This window comes from Lepisosteus oculatus, chromosome 9 (assembly GCF_040954835.1).
Source record: "Lepisosteus oculatus isolate fLepOcu1 chromosome 9, fLepOcu1.hap2, whole genome shotgun sequence".
NCBI lineage: Eukaryota > Metazoa > Chordata > Actinopteri > Semionotiformes > Lepisosteidae > Lepisosteus > Lepisosteus oculatus.
This window is the reverse complement of record NC_090704.1, coordinates 32,288,250-32,315,083: the sequence shown is the minus strand read 5'-3', so window position 1 is coordinate 32,315,083 and position 26,834 is coordinate 32,288,250. Positions and strand designations below refer to the sequence as shown.

General features: G+C 36.2%; 1 protein-coding gene across 11 annotated transcripts in view; it reads left to right on the top strand.

The window, feature by feature from the left end:
- The window catches only part of cacna1g (calcium channel, voltage-dependent, T type, alpha 1G subunit), a 345,750-nt gene that overhangs the window by 76,840 nt on the left and 242,076 nt on the right, over positions 1-26,834 (top strand). The gene's annotated exons all lie outside the window — the stretch shown is intronic.

Genomic DNA, 26,834 nt, shown 5'->3' with positions numbered 1-26,834 from the left:
TCAAATAAGCAGCTCCTAAGCCTCAAATTCTCTACCAAAAACAACCAGATTTCTGCTCCTGCTCTTTTCTTTCAGTTCTGTTTAACTCTCACTGGAACTCCAGAATCTCTGTGGCTACTTTGTCTCCTTCTCCCCTTCCCTCTTCTCCTAATCTGGTTTTCTCCACTCTGTCTCCCACCATTTTGACTCACTTTCTAGTTGAGTGTTCAACACACTGGACCCATAGCCCCAGCCTATCTTTATTTAATCTCTACCTTTTTCCCAGTCCTAATTTTTGCTGTCTCTTTCTTAGACTCCCATGGTTGTGTCACGCCCTCTCCAGCCAGAGGGCGCTCCTTCTCTGTCCTGTCCCTAGTTTCCGGTCTGCTGTCCTTCCGGTCTTTCTCTTTCCCTTGGGCTATATATTTCCGGGTCTTGCACTCTGTCCTCGCTCAGCATTGACGTTCGGATGTCCTGAGACCCGCCTAGCACCAGGGCGCCCCACGTCCGCTCCCTGAGGGCATAGGTTTCTATACGGCATTCCTGAACTCTTTGCACTAATGAGCCCAGGCCTTTTTCCCGTCTTGCCGCTATGCATATGGGTCTTTTTCTGCTCTCCTGCTCCCCACGGTTAGTCCCTTTGGACGTCCGTGACAGGTTGCTGATGTCAGCTCCACCCCAAGGGTGAAAATGTGTGGCATCAATTTGCATTTGGTCCAGGTCTTGATGGAATCTTGTGCCCACACCCCAGTTTCAGGCCAAAACGTACCGTATTCCCTGTCCATTGGTGTTCCACTGGTGCAATGTCTGCCCTTAGGTCTTTGTTTCAATGATTGGCATCCACAAAGCTGATCTTCCTCTTTCTTTTAGGGGTTACCTTGTGGAATCATTCCATATCCAATCAATTCTAGCAAAACTTCAGCAAGTGATAACTCACTAAACCTTCTTATCCAATTTCTGTATCAGTACAGTTTGCGTCAAGCTAGTGCAAGTTAACAGCACATGCTGTAGAGTACTAGTATGCTATTCCTTAATACTGTATTTGTTGGCTCGTTTTGTTTGTAATTTGAATTTCACTTGAACTACTGCATTCAAGGAGTATCACAGGAGTCTGTATTAGGACTACTGTCCTAATCTTTATCAGTGACCTAAGTTATGGCAGGGAAACTAGTGAATTCATTGATTACATCAAAAAGTAGGAAACACAGAAACAGCAAAGAAAATTCTTTAGAACAAAATGAATGTGCAAACAGCTGACAGATAACATTTTAATGTAGAGAGTAACTAAAGATATAAGATGTCAGATACTGACTTTACAGTTTTGGTCACCCCATCGGTAAAAATAATATACAGTACCTTCTCTGGAATCAGGCCAGAGAATTGTAACCAGGTACTGTACATTTTTTGGTCTTAAAAGAATGTTGCTCTCACAGGCTAAAATAAATTAATATTTTTTCTATCAAAGTAAGATATCTACTGTGTGACTTGAGTAATCAAGTATTCAAGTATTCTTCAAGGGTGACGACATTGTTAACCCAGTGGAAGTCTTTAGAATCAGCAGTAAATCACTAACCAGAGGATAAGAGTGGAAACTACAATGAAGCGAGTCTGTAATGATCAATCAGCTTGTAATAGCCAGGGATGAAAGTCAAAGTTTTTATTCAAATATTATTTTTTTTCTTCCATGTATTACTGGAATAACTTAAAACACAAATAAACAGACCCGTGAAATTCAGTCAGTCTTGGACTCCTGCTGGTAAACCTGACTTCAAAATAATTTCTTCTTGCAGCTCTACTGTTTGTACTCTCATTGTGCCTACTTTTTCACTCTTTTTCCACAGATTGTTAATAATCTGTTTTTGCCAAAATTGTTTGTCAGTAAATGAGAAGAAGGCAATTGTTGAATTTCGTTTTAACTTACTCTGGTTTCAACTCTCACCGTCTTATTAAGAATGCCTTTGGCAATTCAACTTTGCAGACAGTTAAACAACACAGGAACAGGGTTTTGAAACCAGTTTCTGAATTTCACATCCCTCATTAGCCATAGCAACTTTGTAAAATTGCAGACTGTGGTATTAGCCTTCTCTGCACTAGCATTATTCTTAGTGTTGCTTATGTGACTTCTTTGCTTTTAAATTCAGTGTTGATAAATTACAGTATATCTAGTGTACTGTCTTTCTGGGCATGCAGTTCTGTATTTAAAAAGAGGTCGCTGACAAAATAAAATTTTAGAGTTCCTATTCTAGATTAAAAGATATGTCTTTGTTCAAAATATTCAAAACTCGAGAAAACGTTCTAATGGATAGTTAAATATTAAACCAGTGCACTTAGAGTTTTTTTTTTCAGTTCAAGAACAAACGCACTTCCGTTTAAAACTGAGAACTCCCTGACATTCAGTTGTGCTCCTTCCCATGGCACATTTAACTGTCAAACTTGTTAGTGCTGGGTTCTGTTGAAGGCAAATGTTTTATGTCATTCAGGGATTAAGGTGAACAGTCACACTCACCAACCACATTTGGGAAATAAGATGATACCACAAAACCAAAATTCTGTATACCAGAATTTAGAATGTAATATTTCTATCCCTTTTATCCTGACAGATGATGATGATGATTCTTATCATGATGATGAAAATAATAATTACATTGAGAATGTATTGATTGGTTTCTCAGGGGTAATCTGGTGTTAATCTTCATTTTAATCTACAGTACTGTATCTCCAACAGTGATTTCCTGTGAACTATTTTAAGTGACATGCATGCATATTTATGGAATCATTGTCTTTTGGAAATGTATGGAATTCCTATGTCTTTTTAAAATAATGATTGTTAATAAGTATAAGCCTGCAGTTCAGTTTAACTATTTTACATTTTACTGTTAACTTTGACCAAACTCCAGTGTAGAACATACTGTACATTTCTGTTATGCTAAAATGAACAAAACTAAAATCTTTTGATTTTGAGTTAATATTTCCAGTTTAATTATTCATTACATTTTATTTTTGCATGTATTTTTCATTGCCTTAAGATGTTCACCCCAAAACATTTGCTTTAATTAAATTAAATAATTACTATGCTCATTTAATTAACTTGGTAAAGCCATTAGCAAAGCAAATCACTTTCAACACATTTACCTTTCGTGGAGAAATTAAGTCAGTTTGGTTGCATGACCTATATCATTCATGTATTCAAGAGGATTTCATTTACTTTCAATTAACAATTGACCTAGAAACATATGATTAAAAATTCACATAATTAAATTGAAGATTATCACCTTGGATAAAAAAGGTTTTCCAATTTTTTGGGTTTTTCCAAATGCTAGACAATGGCTTACATGATCAGAATCATGGTTACTGAATCAAAATGTAAAATCTCCCATGTATTTAGTCAGTATATATTGTGATGCCGCTTGGGACATCCCACAACAGGGGCACAGATTCTAGGCGGGGCCCTGAACAAGTATATGGCTGGGACTAGGAACAGTAGAAAGAGGGGTTGTGGTCCATTGAGACCATAGCAAAGGGTGGGACAGAGGTGGTGTGTGGGCATAGGACACTACCTGTGGCTATGATGGTATTCTAGTAATTTGCCTCATGTGTAAACAACAGAGGAAAAAAATATTGCCAGTCTTCAGGTCTAAAGCTAGTAAGTATAACAGCAGAGGTGTTGGAGCCATCAGCCCAGCTGTATTTATGAAAAAAATATATTGAGCTGTGTTATGGCCAAGGCTATTGTTAAATGGGAAAAATATCATAGCCAGTCTTCAACTCTGAAGCTGGTAAAAATAAACAGCCTTTGCTGTTGCAGCAAAATGGCTCTTCAGCCTTCAAGATGGCAAAAATAAGAAGCTCGTACTGTAGCAGGTGTTTGTTAGAATTGTAATAAAGCTGCATATACTGTACAAAAAGGAAAAACAAATGTAAACAGTCTGCACCATAACAAGAGGCTGTTGTATTAGCAGCAAAGCTGCTCTTCAGCCATAAAGCTGGGATTGTAGCAGGGAAAAAACATAAGTGAAAATTATTGTAGAAAGAATTATTAAAGTTTACCTGTGCCTGTGGCAAGGTCGAAGCTGTGCCTGAGATGATGATCTGTTGGAGTTTGTCCTCAGACTTCTTCTTAGTTCAGCATTCTGTTTATCTAGACATCTGATGCATACTTCCAGAGATTCTTGGTGTCCTGTCTCCTGTGAGCTGGAAAAATGTGAGAGGCAGATTTTAACTTATGGATTCTCTATACTGTATATAAGTCTATATACACCTGTGGAATCTACAGTATATACTGTAAACAATGAAATGGCAAGTTCTTTTAACACGGTTCAAATACTTAACTTGAAACTAGTCTTAAACGCTGATCAGAACAAGGACCTCCCTGCCTGGTACTGTCTCTTCTTCTCTTCCCTTGTGTCTTGCTGTCCTTTATCCTGTGTCCTCCTTTTCTCACTTCCTACCTGACTGTTTTATCCTCTGTTTCGCAACTGTTTTACTGTTGATCAGTCATTTACACGGAACTTAATTACACAGCCATACCAGACGATTCCTTTGATCAGAGTACCTCTGACCCCAGTAATCTCTTCAGTTCCTTTCTTGCTTTGAAGCACCTGAGAATGACAAATGTTGACACTAGCTAGATATTGTCCCTAGATATTCAGATATTCATTTGAAGTAATTCAAAGGCAAATAGCAAAGAAATGTATTTTGAAAACAATAAGGAAACAACTTATAATTCCCCAAAGCTACCATGACTATGTACAGTAATAATGTGCTCTTAAGGAAGAAAGAAAGGCTTTTTCTGTAAGGAAAAAAAATGTAGAGGGAAATAGTATTAACGTATTTCTTTTCGTGGATTTCACACTGAGAATTTTGCAGAGCAAGGAGATGCTTTCCATTTAATTTACAGGGTTTTGAGAAGCACTGTTAGTGACACAGCAGTTCCATCTTTTCACTCCTTCAATGGGTGACCAGGACTGTTCCAGCATCACATCAAGCTTGAAAAGAGCTTCAAATTCACAAACAGGAGTCCAGATGTGGGTCTGGAAACTGAACAACACATATCACCTAAACAATGTACATTTCTCTGAGATGCTTTCAAAAGCTTCATATTCATCAGCTGTCTCAGGTGATTTAAAACTATTTGTCCTTGTGTAAATTGTAAGTCCAACTACAGTACTGCTCTAACAATTAATCAGTTGCTGATATGGAGGACTCAGTGCATAATTAATGTGACCCCTCCATAACCATTCATTTTCCATTGTAGTAGTTTCTTGGTTCACCTTACTTTGGAGAACTCCTCTTTCATATTCCCAGATATTACCCCTTTGGCCAAGTATGTTGAAGCCAAAGACATGCTGAATGCATTCACATAACACAGGACTTCGACCACTGGCAGGATTCCTGGAGAAGATCCTATATTTCTTTGATAGACTGTATTCCTTGATAGACAGTATTGGATTAGAGTAGAGTTTCACTATTTCACAGTACTCATATGGTATGAATTAGTAACAGTGTGGAGAACTTATACACGGGCATTATTGTTAATCCATTGCCTCTAAAAGTGCTCTGATTGCTGTTTCTAATATGTAAAGAAATACCACAAGAAGAGTTATTTGTTCTATTTCTTTAATAATTATTCAAATATATTTGAGCACACGTTAGGATGGCTGAGTGATTTGCATATGCAGAGACCATTAGTGACCACACCAAGCTCCTTACAAACACCTTGCATTTTAAAGTAAAAAATGAAATGATAAACATCTAAATACATTTTAATTTTCTCGTAAAAGTGGAATGATATTTGACATTAAATAAAAGTTTTAGTCCACTGAAATTCTTAACCTTACTTGCAGTATTATTTTAATAGCTTATTTATTAAATAACTATTTTAATAGTTATTAAGTAAATTAATAAGTAAATTATTATTAAGTAAGTAAGTTAATAACTAATTACTTATATTAATAATTATATTGTACTGTACAATGTTAGTTATATTTAATAGATAATTATCTAAGAGGTACATGTTAATTAAACTACAGTACTCCAGACTGCTAAAATACATTGACAAGTAATAATGCTACTGTACCGTGCAATACAAATCCTATATTTTTTTGCTGTTTTATTAGTAACGATCCATTAAATACTGTATGTTATAAAAAAAGACTGAACCAAAGAGCATTGTAAGTGAAATGTCTGTAAGGGTGAGAAGCCAAATGAATGCCTCCACAATGCTGTCTAAATGGCTTACAGCTCCAAATCATTTGTCTGTTGTTAAAATAGTTCAACAAACTGTTGAATAAGTCATCAGAACTATTAACATATATTTCATGTTAGACATTGACTCATGGTGGTGCCTGTGAGTTTTTTTTTCATTTTTATTCTATTTTATTTTAGGAAGCTGTCAAGCCATTCAGGGATAAGGTTTTAGATCTTCTTCTATATATTAATAGCTCTGCTAATTGCAACTCCGCTGAAGCTTAGAGGAACAGTCTTTGTTTAAAAAAAGAACAAAAAAATCTTCTAATTTAGCTCAACTTTTGTCAGCCATTAAAAAAGCATCAGAATAGGCCGTGTGTATGTAAAATATTTTCCATCTATTTCTGGTGTTTAGAGTTTTATCATGGATTAAAACAACAGGAAATTTAACTTTATTAGCTGCTGAATGTGATTGTGAATCTATGATTTTTACAGTATAAACTACATAAAGAATCAAAGAATTACTAAGGTGGTTGTCAACTCTTGAATTCTCATGATCAGTTCTTTTTCCCATTATAATTCATAATGTAGGTGACGTTTTAGCATTCCAGTTTAATGGGATTTTAGTCTTCAGTCATTGGAATAAATTGAATAAATGACCTGATTTGTAGTTTAAATTAGAGGGATATGATCAAATAGACATAGATTTAAATGATAGAAAATGTGGGTAAAATATATTTATTTATGTATACTTGCTCATAAGTTGCCAAGTGAATATCATACTAGCCTAATTTCACAAATTCAAACTATTGATTTATTTTTAACTGTGCAGTAATTATCAGGATTTTAAGAATGTTTTTTCTACTCCCTTATCTTGTCATTATCATCTGATTGGTAATAGGTTTTAAAACAAGAATGGGACCTTTATAAAGGGAAAGGTAAAGTAGACATTAATGTACAAATACTGAGGGCAGTATAAAAGAGTTTGTTGCCCTTGTTCTAGATATGTATGGCATAGATATTAGAATAACATCTACTGACACTATCAGATATGACACAATACACCATTAAAGCCATTAAGGTTCTGGTTCATTGTAATGGATGAAGTCTGGAGGTTAAATATAGAGTAAATTTATATTTATGTATATATATATTTTATTTATCAACATAAATAATGTTGCTTAAACTACATGCTTTCAATGAAAATGGAGGTCCATAGGAGAGGACACATTGTAATTACTATAAGAACATTGCCATTAAGAACCATAAGGGCACTGCCATTAGGTGTTTCCTGTACATAAACCCGAGCACATCTATTTGGATATGGGGATAGGGCTTCACATTCTGTACATGTGCATTGGACACACTCAAATCAATAACCTTACAGTTCATGCTATTATAGTTATCAATAGTGTTCCAATTAGATTCTCTGTAGTAAATAACACAGCAATAACCTCTTCGAGGCAAATGTCAATAAGATATTGTGCAACTGTCCATGTTACAAAGAAGCAAACATATCAGGGGATCAATAGGGAATCTCCCACTGCATCTATGAGATATTTAATGGAACAGGGCTGCTCTCTCTGTTACTGTGTTTATAGAGGGTTAAATGTCTACCTAGCCTGTACCCTCAATAGGAGACAGTTCTTATTCTCTAAATGGGTTTGAGAGCTGATAATTCTCCATGAGTCAAAGGTATTAAACTGCTTAACAGTATTTTTATGCAGAAGAACTGCAATGTTTGACAAAGGATTTTCCTTCTTTGCTTTTTCTTAATGTTTTATGATATATACTGTAAACACAGTTTGATTTAGAAAGCCTTTATCGAGTGTTTCTTAAAGGGACGTCAGTATTTAATACAGTACCTAAAGCATGTTTGTGTGTGTGTATGAAGGGGAAAATCATGCAAGAGTGGTGTATGCAGTTTTTCCCCTGCTCTGATTTAATTAACTTCTCTCAGGCATGTGCCAGTCCTGAGCCACATTAAGCAATCTCTGACAGTAGTCAGTTTTGCGAAGTCAAAAGGAATCCCCCATATGGAGGAATTCAAGGCTCTCTTGGTTCCTATGGCATTGTGTCACTGTAACACATTCAAAGACTAAATGGCTGGGCTACACACGGAATTTCCAAACTATATTCTGTTCACAGAAGTTTGTATGTTACTTTGTCCCTAACCAGCAGGGGGCGTCCACCCTGTGGTCTGTGTGGGTCCTAATGCCCAAATATAGTGGCGAGGACACTATACTCTAGTGGGCGCTGTCTTTCAGATGAGGCGTTAAAACGAGGTCCTGATTCTCAGTGGTCATTAAAGATACCCGGGTAATTCTCAGTAAGAGTAGAGAGTTATCCCGGTGTCCGGGCTGAATTTCCTCCCTTGGCCTTTCCCGTGGCCTCCGTCCAGGGTGTACCCTGCCTTGCGCTCGTTGCTTGCTGGGTAGGCTCCGGCTTCCCGCGACACCGTATGGTATAAAGTGGCTTGGTAAATGACATGACATAACGTTGTCCCTAATTTCATGACATACAATCAGACATGACGTGCATGAATAACATTAGGTGATTGTTTTTCTTAATGTAATTTGGTGTTTGTTTTGTTTTTCCTATAGAATTTTTACATTGAACATGTGGTTTGGATATTTGTTGTACTTTAAGTACGATCAAGAAAAATATAAGTTTTTATATTTTAAAACTTAAAAATGTTTTGATTTGTTAATCCTGAAAACTGGATACATTTGACATAATGGACCTGTGTTTGGTAAATAATGTCATGAAAAGGTATTACTGAGGATGTCAGGTTGCCATTTCAAGGTTTGCATGGATTAAATACGTATATCAAAAAAGATACTTAGAACAGTAACAAATTTAGAAAGTTCTTATCAAGTAAATATCCTTTTTTTGTAGCAGGTGTACTTTTGTTTTATTGAACAGACATGCCACAGGCAAATGTATTATGCTGATGTGTCAACAGGGCTTAACTGTGAAAGTCAGGCTTTTAGTGTGAATCGCCACAGTTGGAAACAATACAAGCTGTCAAGCTGTATTCTGAGATGCATGCTTTGCACCAGGTTGCGAATGCTATCTTAGGGGATGCTGCTCCATTCCTCTTGAATAGCCTGGACAAGTGTATGGTTGTTCACTGCCCTCTGAGTCCTAGATGATGCATGGAGTCATGTCTGCTGGAAAAGGCATTTATAGCATAAATGTCACATTCACATTTTGCAGGAAAGCACTGTTATATGAGCAGCATGATAATGTGTTACCCTGCTGAAAGGTTGTCATGTCAGGACAGGCCCTCAGGAAGGGCAGCGAGTGAGGTCTGGGACTTGATCAGATGTGCAGTCAGATTAACATCATCACGACAAGTGAGATTCTGCAGCAGCTAGACATTCCTGCCCAAAACATCACACTTTGACCTTCTCGTCATTATAGAACAAACAATGAGCATATTATTCAGCATGTCTGAGCTGCACTAGCTGATGTCCATCAGAGTGACCTACAGGACTCTTAATTCATTGCTAAAGAGGGCAACCCTGAAACTGAGATGGAGGTGAGTTCACTTGAGGTGACTTAGTCCAGCCTAATTTACCAATGTCCTAAAAGCTTTGCTCTCATGATAAATGGGTTATATTGGTTCCCTTCTATGTTTTTCTTTCCTGATTTAACCTTTCCTGATATTCTACAGGTTACATCACCTACAGTATGTCTACGTCTCTTGATTATGAGGGATTTAGGGTTTAACAAACAGTATGTGTTTTCCTAAAAACATGCAAGGTGATCCGAAGTATAATTCTGATATATAGAAATGATTCTGAAGTTAATTCTTTTTTTATATACAGTAGCTTGTATTTGTGATATAACATTATAATACAGTATATTTTAGGCATCTATAAACTACACACAGAAGGACAAATTCCCAAAAGTGTAGCTCATTCTAGTACTACCTGGTGTTAGTCTGTAGTCTCATTGATCAGTGCTATATCAACACAATATGTGATTGGATAGTCACATAACTCCCACTCATATCACCATGCACAGTATTCCACATCTGTATTGCAACCTTAGGGCATCACACACAGACAGCTTATTTTAAAAGCACAAACTGGATAATGTGAAAACATGTGACGCTTATCAAGGTACAGTATTTGTTATGGTAAACCTGGTGGTCATTCAGTTCTAATGATTTCTAATGATTAGCCAATAGTACTGTATACAGTATATACTGTAGACCTCTACTATAGGATAATCTTAAAGCTACCTGTATAAATACTACAATGCTAGAAATAATATATTGAACTGCACTGATAAACTACCACAGCAGTCCTTTTGTACAGACCTGTGGCTTTCTATTCAGTTTACATATAGCAAATTAAAAAGACTTTGACATTTAAAACTGGTATTTTCTCTGCTCAATAGCTGGTATTGAATAAACATCACACTAATATTAAAATTGAAAACGTGAAGATATTGCTGGCTGAAAAACATCTACTCAATACTTTAAAAATCCTGAGGTGATTTCCCTATAGTCATAGTCTTTTCTTTTTTCTGTCCCAAAGGATTGCTGTAATTTACCAATCTTCTCCCCTCTACTTGCAACCCACCCACTGGATTGGCAGCATTTCTTCATTTGTCCAAAAGAGATTCATGTGTCATCCCTCTTTGTCACATTTTGCCTTGTTTTATTGAATCACTCTGCAAAGAACTTAAAATCATAACTATCAATCGTTAGATACATGCTTGATGGACAGTGAATAAATACAGCCTTTATGTTTTTGCTGAAGACACCTAGATAGTCCAACACTTTGCTCACAAGCATTAAAACCTTGTTACTTCACTTTAGCAGATAGAGATAGTTTGTGATCAGCCTTGCATTTAAAACCAATTTAATGATCTAGCAATTCTCTTAGATTTATTTAAACAAAAAAAAAACAATGAGAAAAGAGAAAATTAAATTGTTTGGTACACCTGTTGCAGAAGCAGGAGATTGTGAGATTGGCATCCTCTGCTAAGGATGCTAAGAATTCTCTGCTAAGTGTAGTTTTTAATATCCTTAAGGCAATTTCCCTAAGAATAATCATTCATTATCTCTTGCGTTATCAGTTTTCTGAATCAATAAAAAAAAAATTAATAGATTAAACATGTGGACACTTTAAGTAAAAGTTTACAGCAGCTAGTTTGATTTATTTCATACTGTATGGTCAAAATTAATCAATGTAGTACCATAACATTACTTAAAACATTAAAATCTCCAAAATTGTATTAGAGCAGGTTTGTTAAGACATGCAGAAGCACGCACTGAATTTACAATGAGAGGATTTTTCCACTCTGTGTTCAACCACTAACCACAAATATGGTATCCTTCAGCTCGTAAAGAGAAGCAATATTTCTTACAGATAAAGGTCTGACCGGTAAAATTTGATGTAGATTGCTCCGGCTCCCATAAGGGAATTTAATTAAATTAAACAATTAATTGGGTAAAGGTTTCTGAATATTGTTATAGTTTCAGGTTGAGAAAAATATTTGAACCTCCTAAGAAAAGTGGCCAGCTCACTTGAAGCAAATCACAATGGCTAAAAATCCAAGTGAGTAAACGAAAGCTACTAATTGTTGGCTCTAAATTAAATCATAGAAACAACCATCTTATAAAAATTTTAAAGTGAGCGAGGTCAATAGGTCAGCCTTTGTGGAGATGTGACATACATAAGAAATAGGACTCAGGAGGAAATAAAGCACACGCAGATAGAGAAGAGAAAACTGAGGAAAAGAAAGACACAGTGAAGAGGAAACTGGAGAAGAAGAGGCTGTGAGAGAGTTTATCTCCTTCATAAAGACTAAGAAACAAGACTCTGTCCAGATAATCTGAGCACTGAAAAAGTAAAAAAGTATCATACTCTTAACGAAGAGTCTCACTGTTTTATATTGTTGAAAATACTGATTTCCTAACTGTGAAATCCACAGGCTAACAGTGTCTCTTATTTGGGTAGGATTAATTTTTTTAGAGATTGATTTAGTGATTTACAGTTGCCCTAGACATCATCGACATTTAAGAGGATGTACTGTAAGTAAACTTTGTGAAACTAGTGATTTCTCTTTGATTTTGCAGTTTACATACTGGTTCAGTAGTTCAAAAGTATCATCAGATTATAATACCAGATATGACTTGTAATCCTTTTACTTGAAACACAAAAGGGCTTTACTTTGTTAGCGGGAAATCTAAGCAGAGCTGGAATAATAGTTTACTTAATAATTAATAAATTCGAATTTGATATACAGTATAGCTTTTCCACCTAATGTAGATAGAGTATTTTTTTTATTTGCTTTTCAGTATAACTGTTCTTGGACCATGTTTGGCTTGCAGTCATGTGCGTCTGAATGCGGTGCTATGAAAATACATCCCTACATACTATAGGTAATGCATTTAGAAACCTTTAAGTAAAGTTTGCACTATTAACAGTATTATTTGTGGGTGATATTTGTTTTTCTAAATCTAAAGTTCCCAGATTCTAAACCGGTGTCCAGAGTGCAGAATGAAGGTTGTGATCTGGATATTTCTGGTTTGAATCTATTACACCCGGGCGGGTCAGAGCTCCCAGCCCTCAGTCTCCATGGAAACCGATCGCATTCACATGAGGAGCTCGACACCGCCCGGTATGATCCGGTATGGCAGGTTTTCTCAGGCCTCTGTTGCCAATTAATGAGCAGTCCATCAAAACAGGTACAGTATTTAATCCCTGCTCGCAACCGCCCCAGTACTCTAGTTTTTAGCCCGTCTTGTTCGAGTAGTGCTCGCCGCACTAAGAGTTCTTGTTTTCAGTGCGAAACAAAGTTTATTTCCGTGGCTGCATTATCCAGTACTTGTTCCTGTCCAGCCCGTGACTCCCTCTCAATATTCTGATCCCACGGACCCTGTTGCCGAATCCACACCGGGACATCAGCTGCCATGTAGACCCAGTCTGTTCTCCGTCAGCCCTCTTCTACATGACCTCGGCGTCTCCATCAGCCCTCGCCTGCACAGCCTCAGCTTTCACCATTGGCCCTTCCTTAATCTCATTTGCCCAGCCAGCCTTTCCATCCTTTACACTGCGTCTTGCACATGGATTCCTTTATTCCTTGTTCCTCAGCCAGCCGCGAGCTTTTCTACACCAGGCCGTGGCATAAGAGACTCTGTGTGTCACCTACAGACTGCAGCCTGGGATTCAGAGCTGCGCCACAACATTCATTAAGATAATATTAATTTCTGACAAGCTGCCATATAGATTAAAAGTGGTTAAACAGTATTGAAGGGGAAAGGGTGATTGATTGCTACCTTAAAAGTTAAAATAAAGATTGTTTTGGGAAAAGTACTAGCTATGTTTGGAAGAAAAAAAAAGTATTTTTCATCCTCCTTTAGTAAAAGTGCAGGGTTTCATGGAACACATTAGGTGGATTGCAAACTGAAATTCGTATTTCTCTTTCCCATAGCAGTTTATCAAGCCGTCTAAATGAAACCTTATCGAAGACGGCTGTATAAAACATTAACATGATGTTAAACAGGTCATAAAATGGATTATTAAAATGTACACAATGTAATATCCCCTTTTTCATGTGTGGAAAGTGCTGTTGACTGCAACACTGACTGGGATTAGGAGAATGACTTAATTCCCCACATCTCACTAACTTGGAAAGGTCCTTAAAAGAAATCCTCTTTAAAAACCCTGTGGCCTGAAAGGTATTTAACAATGTAAGAAAATTACTGCAAATTAAAGTGATGGCAGGAAAGGCTGTAACATGTGAGGCAGTCATGGAGAAAATAGCACAGTATCTGCCGACAATTAAAAAATGCTTTTAATTATGGTAAATAATACTGCAATTAAGAGGACATACAGCACCAATGAATAAATTAATGAAACTTAAGGTTATGCTTATGACACTTGAAAAAAGTTACATTGCATATTTCGGACATTTTGTTCAGTGAAATGGGTACACGCTTTTTTTTCAATTGACTATTACAAGGACAACAGCTACTTATAAAATGTACAATATATTCAGAAACGGGTGGCATGGTGGCGCAGTGGTTAACATTGCTGCCTCGCTGTGTTGAGGCCCTGGGTTCAAACTCTGGGCTCCTATCTGTATGGAGTTTGTACCGCTTCCTCCCACTAATCCCACCTACTGTACTACTAATAGGTCAATTGGCTTCTTGTAAAATGGGCACTGATGTGTACCTGTTTGTGTTTGAAAGAAGCACGAAAGATACCAACTAAAGTATAAGTGGTTTATTTATGCAATGTGAGACCTGTGATGGACTGTACCCTGTCTAGGGTGTAGTGCATCTTGCCTTGCACCCATTACCTGCTGGAAAAGGCTTCAGGTTCCCCAAAACCTTAGAAAATGGATGGATATTCAGAAGATTCTAAGAATATTCAAATACTTACAAGAATAAATTATCTTAAGAGAGAATTTTGCCAGATGTGCTAAAAAAAACTGTTGAAGGTGAAAAAAAAAGAAGTGAGTGCTTTATAAACAGTTCAGGAGCTGAAGAATAAGGATGTCAGCAGAAAGCAGTACAAAATGGATAGAAGTGGAAATAATGGAAAGAAAGAATTGGGTTGCCAGATAGAAGCCCTTAATCAGGAGCAGTCAACAAGAAGAAAAGGTTAGCTTTTGCCAAAAAGCTTCTCTAGAAGCCTCTTTTTCACTGGAGTCATTTGATCAGATAAGCTGAAAGGTGTTATTTGTCTGGTTCAGATAGGAGAGTGATGGTGTGGATAGAGTCTTGGGGAGAATGCAGAAAGCAGTTTCTGCCACCCACCAACAGAAACAGGACAAAGCCAACATTCCAGTCTGGGCAGCTATGGTAGATTCAGGTTTAGGAACTAATGCTGTAATGTAGAGCGATTTGAAGAAGACAGCAAGCAGTCTCAATCCTGTTTCTTTTACCTACAGTGCTATTGCTAAATTTAATACAAAATAACAACATTTTAAATGTTACATGAGAAACGTTTCTTCCTTGCAAGTTAATATAAACAGTTCCAAGAATATACAGTAAATGGTATAGTAAGCTCTGAATAATTACATTGAATTTATCTTTGCATGAAAGATGCAACTTAAGTGTAATTTATTTATTTATGCAGTTCCCTGCCATAATGAAATAAACTCCAACAATTCACACATTGTAAATCTGCATACTGTATGTGAAAAGGATATTATACATTCAATGTTTTAAAACATATTACTATTATATGATTTGTCTTTGATTAGAATGTAGTTCTTATAGGTTAGAAGGCTTGATATTAACATGTTTTTTGGATTTCAGTGCGTATGTGATAGGTCTCCTGTTCAGAATTAGTGTTAATTAATTAATAAATTGAAATCCAGGGAAAAATATGAGCTCCCTTTTGTTATGTACGTTGTGTGGATTTTTAGGATATTATACTTTACATCAGATGACTGGATGTCTATAAACTTTATTCCAAGTATTTCAAGTGGAACACTATATGATAAATCAATACGGCATTGTTGTAAAAATCAGAACTACTGTAAGTTTTTGTGAAATAAGGTACTGTACTACTTTAACAAAAATCAATTTTTCTCACTGATTTAAAAAAAAACAGCATTAGTGAACTCAATTTGGTGATTTCAATTTCTTTTACTGTTACATAAGCAGTGATTCCTGTCTGTTTAAGTCTTGTGTCTGCCCCCCAGCTCATGATGTCATTTCAGACTGTGAATTAATGAGGCTTGGCTGAAATTTCACTCTGGATCAGGGTATTTACAATACAATGTGAGTTTATTCCTTTTATAAGTAGTTTATGATGTGAGCGGTGGAGACAGTTGTGATTTGTCTCTCTTTGGCACTGATACAGGACTGTTCTACAGAAAACTCAGTTTATGCAAAATAAATTATAACTGTCCTGGAGTCTGACCAGCCCTGAAGCTATGTGTTTACTAAGATACATCCTAGTAACAAATGTGAAACGTTTACAAACTTATTAAGAAATGAAAACTATTTTGGGTTTTTTATTTAGATTGTTTAAAGTATTACACAATTACCTTGTTTTACTATAAATTCAAATAAATATACATTATAGTTATATTATAATTAAATATATTATAGATATTTTAGCAGTTGATGTGGATTAAAATTTTACACAAAGACTTATTTTGCAGTACTCTATAGCAAAACTGACAAAAACAGTGTATATCTGTTGTGAAGGAAATGGGCAGCAAAAAAGCACAATGCTTAATCAGTGGAGGGCAGCGGTTGTGAAAATCAGATTTTTGCAAATGAAAAAAGGTAATGATTTATTTTTTATATTTTTATAAGCTTTGAAACATACCATTAGTTAAGACATTTGATAATTCATATATTTGCAAAATAATTACTTCTTGGGATGTTTTACTAAGATATGTCATTAAAGCCAGTTTTGTGAATCCTTCAGATGTTTCATTAGAATCACAGTGTTATTAATCAATAATATTATATATAATAAGTAGTATATGATTAATTATGTGACAACTTACTGTATGTTACCACTGAGGGTTATTCTTAATTTGAAGAACTCTTGTATGTTTTTTCTCATTGGTTCCTTATTAGTTTTTGTTACTTTTTTTACTTGTTTTATTCAGAACTGTCATGGCTTTTACACAGATATTAGGCTATTGCATCAGTAGATTAATTAATACTGGGAATAAATATCTGAGTTCCTCTGTAATTAGGAACAATACCATTAAGATTGTGCAGTAATGCCTGTGTCTACTACCTGACCAGCTGAGAAGAAATGACAGCCTACAGTATGTACTTTCTTTGACAAGCCTTCTCCGGTGTGGACAGTAGATGAGAAACAGGTGATTTTAATGAAATCATACATGACAATTGATGCTCATGAAATGATACATTCAGTTAAGGCAAAAATATGGTATTTGGAAGAAAGGCCTCCTTTTCTCTGAAGTGATACACCATGGGCTACTATCTGCTCTTGTTCCGATAACCAAACATCCATTTTATTGTTTTTTTTCTCATTATTTTGTAAATATCTGTGACATTTTGGTAATGAGAAGTGCCACATGGGCATCCGTTATTCTTGCTGATATGGAAATAACTCTCTTTGATGATCATATTCATTCCAAGTTAGCAGTGCAGACCCTGGAAATCTTTACTCACGAAGTGGCCTGTCAGACAGCGGAAGACTAGAGTTATCTAGTATTGACTTTAGCATTATTTAATCAAACACCATTAGAGCAACCTAGCAGCACAGAACAAACACACCAGAGCTAAGAGTGGAGTAGGATATGGCTGTATCTCGCTGTGCATTCGGGCTGAGAGAAAGGAACAGGCATAAAAATGCTTTTGGGGGCTTTTAGAGGAGAAAGATACTCATAGGGCAGTGCCAAATTGAAATGCATGCCTAACAAAATTGTAAATGATTCTCATAAAACAGAATCATAAATAGAACCAAATCCACTGTATTTGACAGCATAAAAGAATTCTGTGGAAACAATGCAGATTCGCTAATTAGTCTTGCCTGGTTAGAAAACTTTAAAATATAGTTGACTATTGATCATTTTCTCTTGACTGCCCCATTTGGAATTGCAACATGAAGAAATCAGCTGATGATGTTAACAGGACTAGTCTTATATTCTGTGAGGGACACTTAGCATTTAATGAAAGCATGCAGCAAGCAAGGGCACATTACCTAGTGTTGATCAGCATCCTCAAGATGCAAATAAAAGACCCGTAAGAATTATACTAAACTGGAGGTGCCATCTAGCTGTAGGTTTATAGATGATAAGTTAACAAAAATGTAAATTCAGAAATTACAAAACAGGTCTAAATGTGGATAACAATAATAAAAGGGGGATGCACAGTCGCTCAGTCATTGCCATTGCAGTTTTCGCTACACTGGAACTCTGGGCTCAATTCTGGACATGGGGTAGAGTTGTCATGGAGTTTGTATGTTTCCAACATTTGCACACTGTAGGTTTCCTTCAGGTGCTCTGGTTTCCTCCCACAGTGCAAAGACATACATGTACTGGTTGGCTAGCTGGCTTCTGGGAGACTTGGCCCTGGTGTGAATGTACTGTGTCTGTGTCTGGGTGTGCCTTGCGATGGACTGGCATCCAGTCCTGGGTGTATCCTACTTCGCTCCCATTGCTTGCAGGGATAGACTTGTACTTAAAATATACTTAAATTATTTTTGTTTAACTAGACCAGCTTAATTGATCACAATTAAATTTCTTCAAGTATATAGACACTGCTGGTTTAATGGAACCTTAAAAAAAATTAAATGGGGTTTTGTAGGACCAGGAGACCCATAGTCAAGTCAGTGTCTGTCTTAACTAGAACATGTACTCTTTTTTCCCAGCTGAGAAGAATAACAACACTGCAGACAATTGCTTATTAAGGCTTCAACTCCTGTGGCTACTACCATCAGTCTTCTCAGTGGGGTATCCCACCCCTGGTCCATCGAATCAACCTGTACAACAAACATATTTTTTTGTGCTAAACAATCCCATGTGTACTGTAAAGCCTGCATTCCACTCGATTAGTATTCAAACAATTAGTGAAAGGTACATGTATACTATTTACACAAAATCTGGTTGAATTGCAGTTCTGGTGGCCTCTAGTGGTAGCCCTTTTGTAATGACAGTCCCCTGAGTCCAATCCTCCTCTGCCACAATTGTACTGTACTGTACATAAAAATAGGATGCACACGTCAGTACACCAGCAAAAACAAAACTAGAAGGTGGCACCCCGTGCTGAACAAATGCCAGGCAGTGTGCTTGATGTGTGGGGAGGAATCAAGCGCTGAGGCTTCTCTGGTGACGTGAATGATGGTTTTGGCAAGCAGATTAATTTATGAAATGCATCTGCAAGAGAATATGGCAATAGATTCAGTGATACATACAATGCAGAGATGGTGTGGTGTCTTCAAGCGTATCAGCTCGTCACTGAATTCCAGTTGTGTTAGGAAATCTTTACAACAATTTAGAGCCATGGTTATTTAAATTCTCGTGTTCTCATGGTTACATTTGAAAAAGCAGGGATACACACCCTGGTGGTCTGAATAAATTTGGGTCTAGGTCTTCTCAGTCAGTGGCTAAAAAATATTGTGATAAAATTTGTGAGAAACACAGCGTTAAGTCGAGAGCTCCAATGTGATCTGACAACTAAGCTAAAGTACAGGCCAAAATAATTATGCCAGGACACAGCTCTAAAGTATTACTGTAGAATCCAGAGACTTGTCCAAAGAAAATAATAAAAACACTGTAATAGCCTCTCATACACAACTGTCAAGAAACAAGGATCTTTATGAAGCAGATTTTGTAAGATCATGTTATTATTATTTCAAATAATTAATGTGGATCTTTTATAAACAATAAAATATTTCAATAGAGACTGTAATATTTGAATACACTGTAGGAAGTATTTTTAGGCAGACTGGATAAAATGAAACTTGATACCAAAGCACTTAATTTCTGACATGGGGAAATATATGCTTTATTCCTCCCATTATACAGTATGTTATGCATAGAACAGGGAGATGAGCTCTGATCCCTGCAGCCAGCAGCAGTAAGGTGCTCAGTTAAGCACAGCCTTGTAGCCCATTGAGTGTGACAGTCATTAGTGCTCACTCAATTTGCACTTGCTCTAATGAGGTTGCTACTTCCTGTAGCCTGTTGTGTCCTCTCACTATTGATTTTGTGCTTTGTGCTGCCATTACAGCTGATAAAGCACAGGCAAGAGCCAGAGTTGAAACCACAGACACTCACAGAGCTCTCTGAATGGCTTGAGCTACAGGGGCTTGTGAGATAAAGGCTGCCATTTCAAAAGCAAGTATTCAACTTAGAGGAATGCCTCACTGTACTACAGTGGCTTTATGCCAGACCAGTAAATTCCTTTTGCCATGGTTAGGATAATCATACTGACTAAAGAAAATCATTTAAATTGATGCATTAAACAAGGATTAATTTATGTCTGTAAGCAGAGGTGTAGAGCCTTCTGTTAAAGTAGATGCAGGTGGAAGTACTGTAAGTGTGGCCTGACCATTATAGAAGGGTAGACATACAGTATTTGTTCATAAAAAAAGGTTAGATTGTGGGGTTTTTTTGTAGTTCATCTTAAAGAAACTTTGTATTGAGCCCTTTCATGATAGGACAACCATATTCCTGGATTTTCACCCACATACTGTCCTGGTATTGCATGCTTTAAGCCATTAACAAGACTTCTACTGTATAAGCTTCCAGATATTACAAAATGTTTGAGGGAGCATAATACCAGTTAGAAATGGACTATTTTTCCTGTGGCAACAAAGTGTTAAGTACAGTATGACCAAAAGACTCAGAGCTTCATGTAACTGTTTTGAGCAGAATTTCAGAAGACAAATGAGAAGACGAACATGAAGCACTTTCGTCATATGAACATAAATGTCTTAATTTAATCATAAGCTGCATTTCTTTTGGTTTTTAGTTTTGTAATGGGTTTGTATTGCCAGTTTTGTTTTCCTTTTATGCATTACTCTGGATGAGAGTGACAGCTGCTTTGTACTTGCAGAATGCCACTGTAGGTGTTCCAAATTTAACAGTAGGACATCCTAAAACTGGAACCATTTGGAACAGATTTAGTCCCCAGACATCAGATTCACATGAACATTGACCTCATACAAAAATTTTCCCATTGTTAATATACTTTACTGCTGATCATTTGTAGACTGTTTAATATGTAGGTATTTACGCATAACGACGTCAATCTCACACAAAGCAGACAAATTTAGAATGCTGACATACTGTGAGAATCAGTAATTGAATAAAGAGAAAAGGGTTTTCAGGAAACTGAAGATAATGACCTCAATGGTACTATGCTTAGTAAGTCCTTTCATTTTGTAGGGAATACCTGAATTATTTTTATGTGTACATTAATGAGCTAATCTTACCATTATGGTATATTTTTTATTGCAGCATGTTGATAATAAATCTGTGCTGTAGATCAGGGCTCCCCAGTAATATTTATCTGGGTAGGCTAAAATGCCATTGTTTCTCAAGGACATTTCTATGTTCAAATACTCTAGACATTTCTGTCACACCATCAGCTAGTCAAGAATTAAAGACAGTTTACAGTAGCCAACTGTATGAAGCCCATAAAAGCTTTGAGTCTGGTTGATCATCTACATTTCTGCCCTGAGCAGTTTACACTGTAAAGTTGCCCAAACCACTTCAGAGATTGGATACCTAGATAAAAGGATAAGCCACATTCTAAAGTGATGTACATTGAAAAACATAATGGTTTTGACAATAACCTCATTATATTAAGTCAAATTAGAAGCCAAGGGAAATCAGCCTACTAATTTAACAGTGCAACTAAATAAAGCAGTAAGATAATAGAATTAGAATCGTTTCAATAATAAAACCAAGTTAAAATACTAATACTTAATTTATATATGGGATTCATTAATGTGTGGATCTAAGTACTGTAGCTACAGGTAGTGGACAAAAAATGAAAACGCAATATCAAGTCACTTAAAAGTGAACAGTTTCTTACATACTAAGTTCTTGATTGAGAGTTTCTATCAAACTGAAGTCAAATAAACAAATTGAACATGTACTTTACATAGTCACAGACAGAATTAGTAGGGAAAGAGGTCTTTTTTGATAGTTCTGCTTCTTCAACATTTGAGAAAAGGCAAGAGATAATTAATATTCATTCTCATCTTGTAATAAGAATGAGAAATATTTAATCAATAATAAGACTGGGTTTTTCAGTGTCATTGATTTTTTTTAAAGAAATGTTTTCTTAACAGAGTGAATCCATGATAGGGCTGGAATCTTTTCTGGCTTGCTTTCACCCATAGACTTTAATTAGTTAATAGACGTAATTCACTTATCAGCCAGTATAAACGTTTCCCCCTGGCATAAAGCAGGGAATTATTTTTGAGAAGTCTTTAGAAACCTGCAGAATTATTGCCCTCGGTAGTTTACTGTAAGAACGCTGGCCTATCAGTGTGTTTTATTGTAGCTGTTTTTTGCTGTTGTGTCTATGCCAGGATACTCCCATTATCATTGCCATGGTGCTGCCACAATAAGCTGTGTATAGAGCAGGACTCCCTCTGCACTATCACTGCTTTAGCTGCCCAAGAGAGCTCCACATACAAATTTAGACCAGAGAGATGTCTATAACACTATGGTTCTATTAGGAAGATGGAGAGGCCAAGAAACATTTCCTGTATCCGAGTATGCCTTCTGTGAAATCTCTTGGTAGTAGGAATAGCTGGGTGACAGCATAAAACTGACACAAAACATCCTCCCACTCTGCCTTTCTTCTTCTGTTTCAACTGCAGTATTTTTTCTTTTGTGGTTTGAGCTGTCTGAAACGTGATATTGTTAAAGAACTGTCTTGTCAGTCGCAACCCAGAATCATGCACGCAATGATGGAATCAGCCTTTAGTGATTTCCTGAATGGGGGGTTGCTGCCTATTTTTGTTGCCTGTATATTATTTATTTATGAATGCATTTTACAATGTACTACCAAGCACCATAAGTAAACACCTCATTCTGTCAGAAGATTTTCATACCAGTGAAGTTGTAGTCTTACAATATGTTTTGGGGACTGCTATTCTGTAATCAATTTTTTGTTTTTATTGAAATTAACAATTACATTGCTTTTTAATGCATATTATAACATTTGAGATGTATGGATTGTACAACCCCCCTTTAGATTGCGCAATCTTTTATTTTATTTCTGTGTAGTCTTTTACTTTGTCAATGAATCTCTTATTAGGATTGAGAGCCTGTGTCCTTCATCATTGTCAGAGCTGCCCTTATCAGTGCTTCATTTGACCAATAAGATGTAAGTAATGATTTGGGTTTTGTTTAGTAATTCAAACCATCAGATGGTCAGAAATACAATCCATTTCTATAAACACAATATCCATTTAAGCAAATGCTAAATAAGCAATGGAACACTATTTGATTTGAAATGCTGAAGAGTGTAGATGTGTCAGTATGAAACGTCAATTTTCTGCTCAGAGTATCAGTAGTGTTACAAATCACATTGTCGCAGTAATGTGTTGGAAGAAAATGGAATTCCATCTATCATGTTTGGTGGGATGTCCACAATAAAAAGGAATACATAATGAGAAAATCTTTATGTTGTTTAGGATGTTAATGTTTTCTGCAATGTACTGGTGTACATCTACTGTAGGTGGTTTTCCTGCTTCCAGGATGGGCTCAAGATAGCTGTGACCCTTGTTAGGAGTGAGTGGCTTTCTGAGAATGGATAGATGTTAGGGTTTAACCTCATCATTGGTCATTTGGTCTCACTATAGGTTCTGTGTCTACATTAGAGAGCTTTGCTAAGCCCTGTAGGCTCACTGTAGCCCCACTAGGATGGTTCAAAGGGGAGATTTGGAATTGCAAAGAATCTGTTCCTAACTTTATAGAGTATAGGAAACCAGTCTCTGAATAAGGATAAATACTATTTTAAGATCTATGAAGTTATTCTTTTTCTTTTGGTGTGAAAAATTGATATTACTCAATGTAAATTATTATCTCTTTTTCTCAAAATAAACACCTGGACAAAGGTATGAAGTCAATGTCAAGGGACTATAACTGATTACGTTTCAAAACATATAATTCCTAAAATCTATTTAAAAAATTGATATTTGTTGATAATACTGTACATCCTTTTACTGCTATGCAACACTCTTAGTAATTCCATGTCAGTCATTACAGGATTGCACTCATAATTCTGTAAGTATAATAGACTTTCTAAGAAAGAAAGTCTTAGCAGCTCTCTTCATGCTTTGAACAAGGTTGATTTTATTTACGGAGGATAATCTTTTTTGTGGTGTCAGGAGATCTGAGGAGCAAGGAGCAATCAGTTCCTGTTCTATCTCTGCGTGTGGAAAACCAAGGGATTCACCTCCTTGTGTTTGTTTTTTTAGCCAGGGAAATAGTCAGGGGCTGTGGAGAGACATTAGAGCAGGAATAGTAATAATTATAGTCAAACCTCATCCAGATGGTTCTGAGACAACAGACACTGTTTATTCGGAAGGCCTAGGTCACAGGGACTCCCAGAGTCTTTCAGTACAAACTACTTGCCCCAACAGGACCCCCCTTTTGCCACTGCACAACACAGAGAATCAATGCTATTAAGTTAAATGTTGAACAGATGTTTTGAATTTCCCTTGTTGGCCAAATCGCACATTTTAACTCATTCTGAGGCTGTCGGGAACTGGGAACTGTCATCAGTTTAATCTATGTACTGTACTTTATTGTACCTACAGTAAAACATCTACTGTGGTACTGTATGCAATGATGAAAGCCAAGGAAAGTGTAAATCAAAGCACAGTTCAATCATGGAAAAAGCAGGGTAAACCATAGAGAAGTATGGTAAAGACTGTTGAAATCCATGAAATGCTATGAATAGCAAAGCTAATTTCATGGGAACAAGAGAGTTTCTAATTTTCAATGTCAATCCTTCAAAAACCTCACCTACTCCTAATCTTTAGTATAGTTTTAGATGTAACACAGTTGATACAATGTGTTAAATCTACAGATGGTTATTAAATTAATAAGATGCAGTTATACATTTTCTCTCACTGTTTCTATTTGTTAGAACTCGGTCCCATTGCTAAATCTATAGCTATCCAGATTAACCGCAAACATACCAGTACCAGAGCCTTGTATGTATCTAACGAGTTAGTGGTGTAGCGAGTCATGTGGTGCTTGGCAGTAGTTTTCACACAGCTATTACACTGGACAATAAAAACAGATGTGTGAAAGCTGAAGCATGAATAATTATGTGGAACTACTATTTTTGTCAAAGCTCTTTATTTAGTTCCTAAAAATGAATAGCCTGTATTAAGTTTTTTCTTACTCATTAAAAACATTAACTCAGGGTGATCTGTCGTTTGAAGTTTTGGAAAAAGGTAGGAGCACACTTTTGTTTAAATCTTATTTATGAGTCTTATTTATGAATTTATGAATATTAAAAACTATTGATTAAATGTAAAACTCTGTGTTTGTTTAAGGAAAAAAACTTGTCCTTTGTGGTGGTGATTGTAGTCTAGCCAGGGTAGTCTAACTAACCTTGAGTTGGAATGTATTGTATGAACTCTTCAAAGCTATACACCTGCCATTTATTTATTGAAATATGTTTCCATATGTTTATGTTTACAAAGTGTCTTTTCTTCTGCTCTGCTTAGTATTTGAGATTTGTAGTGATGCCAGCCAGCTAGAGTCTGTTAGCTCTCCAGTAACACAATCTTTTATATTTTTGCCAAAAGGCCAGAAATTATTTTGGCATCAGAAAATGTCTATTCTTTCCTTAAAACTCTCACCTGACCAAAGTCTTATCAGAAGAATTGGTCATCGTGGATTCCTCTTTCTAGGTACTTTACCTGTACCTTGCAATTCTTTAAACTTAGATGGCTGTACTATTCCCTTTCCTGAGCTGATTCAGAAAAAAAAAACCTTTGTTGCTTTTTGTACCTAGCATATATCTTAACCCTGTTCTATTTTTCAAAAAAGATTTAGAAGGACAGCAAATATTACACAAGAGCCAAGAAATCTGTTTAATCACATTGGTCTTATATCTGAAATCTGTGGTAAGAAAGTAAAATCTTAATGTCCTTTGTTTTCTTTTCTGATAGGATGATGTTACTTATACATATAGATAAGGCAACTGTAACCACTGTGGTTTTATAACACTCCTATCCAATAATGTCCTACTTTGTTAAAATAAAATGGTGTCCACATTGTTTAAGCTTTATTAATCTTACCAATTAAACTTTCATTGCTGTGTGGCTGGAAGGTAAGATTATGGTCTAATTTATTGTAAGGATAAGACATTTATCAATTATACAAATACAGACAGTAGTAGTGATTCAAAAATCTAATTGTATAATTGTATATTTTTAATCAATTTTTAATATTTTAATGTTCAAACTTATGAATAATGGGAGTTAAATGTCTGCACAACTTGCTATTAAAACCCCAAATATTAAAACTGATTATATATTCACCCCACTAAGTCAATACTTAGTAGAAGAATCAGAAACTACAACTGAGTCTTTTTGGATAAATATCTGCCACCTTTGCACACCAGGATGGTATACCGAGGTTTTGCCCATTGTTCTTTGCAAATTTGCACCAGGTTTTTCAAGTTGGAAGGGAGTCATTAATGAACTGCAATTTTTAAGTCTTAACACAAATCTTCTACTGGATTGAAGTTTTGATAGGGCCATATAAGGGCATTAATTTTTTAGTAGTTTTGGCCTTATGCTTTAGGTAATTGTCCTGCTGAAAGGTAATTTTTGTCCCTTAAGCAGAATTAATCAGGTTTTCCTCTAAAATGTGTCTGTATATTGCTCATGTCAAATTTCCCATTTCTTGCTAATCAGTGGCCTCATAACATATAATCCTGCCTCTACCATGCTTTAGAGTAGAGGTAGTGTTAACTGGTTGATGCACTGTGTTGTGTTTGTTCCAAACTCAACTTTTGGATTTAAACCAAAAAGTTCTAATTTTATCTCACCACAATGTTTACTGCCTTATGTTTGCTGTAGCTCATAAATGCTCTGTTGAGCATTCAAAGTGGGAACTACCAATCGATATTTGCCACACATGCTGGCTTTGTGGAGTGACCAGGATAATGCTGACACCATGATGGTATCCCTAATGAATAGCTTCCTCCTTGC